Source organism: Pan troglodytes, chromosome 21 (assembly GCF_028858775.2).
Source record: "Pan troglodytes isolate AG18354 chromosome 21, NHGRI_mPanTro3-v2.0_pri, whole genome shotgun sequence".
NCBI classification, from domain to species: Eukaryota; Metazoa; Chordata; class Mammalia; order Primates; family Hominidae; genus Pan; species Pan troglodytes.
Window position 1 is genome coordinate 43856576 of NC_072419.2, and position 5191 is coordinate 43861766.

Sequence of the window (5191 nt, forward strand, 5' to 3'; positions counted from 1 at the left end):
CAGCCTGACATTAATATTTAAAGTCATAGATTAGATAATATCACCAAAGCAGTGAAAGTAGATGAAGAGGAGAGGAGGACCAAGGACTGAGCCCTGGGGCCCCAGACTGAACAGGTGGGAAGTTAAGGGGTAGCCAAGGAAGGGTACAGAGAAGAAGCTGCTGGTGAGGTGGGAGGAGCACCAGGCAAAGGCATGTGGAGAAAGTGTTTCCAGAAGAAGAACATGATCAATTGTATCTATTGCTGCTTTAGGGGCCAGTAAGATGAAAACAGAGGAGTCACCATCGGGTGAGCAGCCTGGAGGTCATTGGGGATTTCGGCCAAGTCAGTTTTTGAGGGGTGGTAGGGGATTAAGCCTGATCGGAGTGGGCTCAAGAGAGAATGGAGGCTAAGGCAGGCAGATCACTTGAGTCCAGGAGTTTGAGACCAGCATGGATGACATGGTGAAACCCCATCTCTACAGAAAATACAAAAATTAGCAGGTATGGTGGTGCGTGTCTGTGCTCCCAGCTACTCAGGATGCTGAGGTAGGAGGATCACTTGAGCCCAGGAGTTGGAGGTTGCAGTGAGCCGAGATTGTGTCACTGCACTCCAGCCTGGACAACAGAGTGAGACCCTGTCTCAAAATAATAAAAAAGAGAGAAAATGGAAGATTCTTCCTCTTCTTTTTCTTCTTCCTCTTATCCTCTTCTCCCCTCTCCTCTCCCTTTCTCCTTTCCCTTTCCTTCCCCTCTCTTGGAGGTGCCAGAATTACCAGGGACTGAGGAGGCAGCAGGACCAAGAAGGCAGCAGCCTGGCTGGAGACCATGGATATAGGGGGGCCATGGTCATGGTCATCATGGTTGGGGTATTGTTTGCATATAGGAGGCTGAGCAAACATTGAGGGTAATGGGAGCCAGCTCTCCCTCCCCATCTAATCAGTACCCCATTCCTGCCAATTGCCCCTCCATAATCTTGTGATCCTCACGCGGTGTGCCTCTGCACACATATTTACTGCAGTTCTATTCATTCATTGATTTAACAAATAGTTTTGAGCCTGCTACTGGCTGCTGGATGGAGATCTTAGGATATAGCAGTGAACAACACACAGTCCCTGCCATCATGGGACTCACATCCTAGAGAAAAAGATAGACATTAATCCAAGAATCACACAAAGAAATGTCAAATTTCAATGATAAGTGCCTTACAGAAGAGGTCCCTTGGGCTTTTAGCACATAATAATGGGAGTTTGACTTGCATTGACCTGAGAAGATAACTTTTGAGTGGAGACCTAGTGGTGGAGGTGGTAGGAGATAACTAGGCAAAGAGACAGAGAGAGTGGTCTAGGCAGGGGACATAGGTGGCCAAGGTCTACTGGGTGTGGGGGGTTGGGGGTTCAGGGCACATGTGAGCAGGGCAAGGAGGAGTGGTGAAGATGAGGCCATGTGTTGGGTGCAGTGGTTCACGTCTGTGCTCCCAGCTACTTGGGAGGCCAAGACAGGAGGATTGTGTGAGGCCAGGAGTTTGAGACCAGCCTGGGCAACACAGCGAGACCCTGTCTCTACAAAAATAAATCAATAAATAAGGCCAAAGGATGAGCAGAGCCCAGAACATGCAGGACCTCGTAGGCCATGATAAGGAGTTTAGTTTCTTTCTAAGAACACTAGGAAGCCAGCATAGGGGTTTAACCAGGTGCAACATGATCTGGTTTGTATTCTTTAAACATTTTTTTTAAACTGACACATAGTAATTGTGCATATTTATGGAGCATTAGTGATGTTTTGATACATATAATGTATAGCAATCAGATCAGAGTAATTAGCATATCTGTCATCTCAAATATTTATCATTTCTTTGTGTTGGGAACATTCAATATCCTTCTTGCAGTTATTTGAAACTAATATATTATTGTTAACCCTAGTCATCCTACACTGGTATAGAACACTAGAACTTGTTCTTGGTATCTAGCTGTAATTTTGTATCCTTTAACAAAACTCTCCCTATCCCCACCCCCTTAACCCTGCCCAGCCTCTGCTAGCCTGTGTTCTACTTTTTACTTCTATGAGATTAGCATTTTTTAGCTTCCACATATGAGTGATAACACACGGTGTTTAATTTTCTGTTTCTGGCTTATTTCACTTAACATAACGTTTGTATTCTTAAAAGATTATTTGGCTGATGTCTGGAAAATGGATTGTAAGAGTGCGAGAGTGGAAGCGGGGAGACCACAGAGGCGGTTTTTGTCTTGTAGGAGAGAGAGGATGGTAGCTGGACTAGGGCATCGGACATGGTGGTAGAGAGGAAGGAGGAGACAGAAGTGCTGGGATGAGTGGGATGAATGGTATCTTGACTGGTGGGGAGGGTGTGTTGAGGAGTCAGGCTTTGGACTTAGTAGGAGGGTGGGTAGTGGGGCTGATCCCCAAGAGCCCAGAAAACAGGGAGAGCAACAGGCTTTGAGGGCTGATGGGGCATTTGGTTTGAGACTTGCTGCAAAATGTCCACAAGGAACATTTGAGCAAGCTGTTGGTTGTGCAGATCAGAGTTCAGACTAAGGCAGTGACTTCAGCCTCAACTTATCAGCGACAAGCATTTGAACAAGCCTAACTTTTACTTATCTCAATGTGCAGATGAGAATGAACTGTCCAGGAGAAATGATCTCAGGCTGGATCAATCAGAGAAGGTGTCATGGAGGAGGTGGGACTGGAGCTGGGTCTTGAATGATGGGTAGGATTTAAGGAAGGGAAGGGAGGGTGTACCAGGCAGCATGAACAAAGGTACTGAGGTGAGAATAAGCATGGGGCATGCCGAGGGTCACAGAAAATGATGAACAGCCCATTTTGGGTGATGGCCACTTCTGTGGAGGCAGGGAAGAAGGAATGAGGTCCAGGAGGGGAGATCAGGAGCCCTCAGAGTTCCTCATAATGTTTTAGTGCTTAAGCTGTGTGCTGGGCAGATAAGCATTTGTTATGTGATTAACTCTATTTTCTTGTTCTTAGATACAGTCTGTCACCCAGGCAGACTCATTGCAACCTTTCCCTTCCAGGCTCAAGCGATCCTCCCACCTCAGTGTCCTGAGTAGCTGGTACTACAGATGCATGCCACCACGCCTGGCTAATTAAAAAAATTTTTTTTGTGCAGATGAGGTCTCACTATGTTGCCCAGGCTGCTCTCAAACTCCTGGACTCCCTTCTCCTTCAGCCCCCGAAAGTGCTGGGATTACAGGCATGAGCCACTGTGGCTGGCCTGATTGACTTTCTCTCTCTCTCTCTATATTTTTTTTTTGTTTGTTTGTTTGTTTTGTTTTGTTTTTGTGATGGTCTATCACCCAGGCTGGAGTGCAGTGACATGATCTTGGCTCACTGCAACCTCCGCCTCCTGGGTTCAAATGCTTCTCCTGCCTCAGCCTCCTGAGTAGCTGGGATTACAGGCGTGCACCACCATGCCCGGCTAATTTTGCATTTTTAGTAGAGACGGGGTTTCACCATGTTGGTCAGGCTGGTCTCGAACTCCTGACCTTGTGATCCACCCACCTTGGCCTCCCAAAGTGTTGAAATTACAGGCGAGAGCCACCGCACCCAGCTGATTGACTATATTTTGTATGGTTAAGATCATTTTTTATAATTCGTGGTCTAGAGGGGCGAATAGAGGGGAGAGTAGAGAGGGGTCTCTTAGGCTTGAGTTTACATTGCAGCTTCCTAATGGTGTGACTGTGGGCCTATGGATAAGGGACTTCATGCATTTGAACCTCTTTTCATCTGTAAAATGGGCATGAAGAACTCTTACCTCATCATCTCTCCTTCCCTCTCTCCTTCCCTTTCTTCCTTCTTCCCTCCCTCTCTTTCACTTCCTTCCTTCTGATAAATATTTACTAAGTGTCTACAGTGTGGAAGGCCCTGCACAAGGTCCGAGAGATATGCTCCCTTATGGTACTTACAGTCTTTAGAGAGAGACATGAATCAAACAAATACATGAATGCACCACTGCAGACAGTGATAAGAGCTATGAAGACAACAAACAAGAGCTTCCGTGGTGAAGAATAAAAAGATACTGAGACAGGGTGGCCAGGGAAGGTATTTCAGAGGAGATGTGAAGGAGTTTGCCTTGGAGGGGGTGAAGAGAGAGGGGAATGTGTCGGTCAGAGGGCACAGCATGAGCAAAGGTCCTGAGGTGGGAAGCACACAGGGAGCTTTGAATGTTGGTGTTAGCAGTCCAGCCAGAGAGGGGCAGGCAAGGGGGAGAGAGGCATGGCAGGAGAGGTTGGGAAGACATGTGCATTCAGGAACATGGGCTTGCAGAGCACGTAGCACGGTGCTTGGTGTGCGTGCTCAGGAAATGCTGGTGGCCTTTCTTCCCACCCCTTCTTGGGGGCCATGGCTAGGGTGACAAATGGACTTCTGAGGGCAGAAAGGGGGCTTGGAGGCCTGGGAAGCCTCTAAAGAGCACCTATGGTAGCTATGACGATGAATCCAACTCCTTACTTCCTCCCCAGCATGCCCCCAATTGTATGTTCCCACTCTTTACCATGTTATTTTGCAGTGCCCTCCCATTGCGACTTGAGTGGACGTTGCTCAGCCATGGGACTTGCTCTGGCCAATGGGATGAGAGCAGAGGTGCATCAAGCAGGGGCTTGATAAGCACTTCCGTGGTTGGGCTTGCCTGCTTGTGCCTCAGCTACTGCCACAAGAACATGCCCAGCCTAGCCTGCTGGTCCTGGGAGGAGGAGGGGGCAGAGCTGAGCTACCCCAGCCAAGCCAACCCAGCTGACCCACAGACTTACAAGTTAATTAAATGCTGCTTGTTGTTTACCACGGGGATTTTTCTGGCTGTTCTGTGTGTAGCACTCAGTTCTTTGCTCCAGTGGGGTCCCTGGATCTGGGTCTTTTCTGCCTTCACCCAAGCCCAGGAATACTAGAAGAGAGATGGTTGGGCCAAGCCCAGGATTCTAACCTTGGACCTGCTGAAGCCTCACTTTAGGCACCAGGAAAGCCCTTCTCCATATGGGGTCTCAGTTTTACCATCCACTTAATGAAACATCTGGCCCTGATTGCCAAAGCCTTCATAGGGACTAAGAGCTCAGGTTGTCCAAATATGACTATGTCCCTCCCTTACTTAAAACACTCAGTGGCTCTCCATAGCTTTCGGAGAGAAGTCGAAGCTCCCTAGGCTGGCATTCAAGGCTCTGCATGGCTTTCCTCCTGTCCACACTTGCAGTA

General features: G+C 48.1%; 1 long non-coding RNA gene across 1 annotated transcript; it reads right to left on the reverse strand.

The window, feature by feature from the left end:
- Positions 1 to 972: 972 nt before the first annotated feature.
- On the reverse strand, positions 973 to 4790 carry LOC104003575 (uncharacterized). Its single transcript, XR_676232.1, has 3 exons — positions 4500 to 4790; positions 3762 to 3871; positions 973 to 1114 (listed from the first exon to the last, which is right to left on the reverse strand). It is a non-coding gene; the product is annotated as an uncharacterized LOC104003575 (long non-coding RNA).
- Between the last annotated feature and the right edge of the window lie 401 nt (positions 4791 to 5191).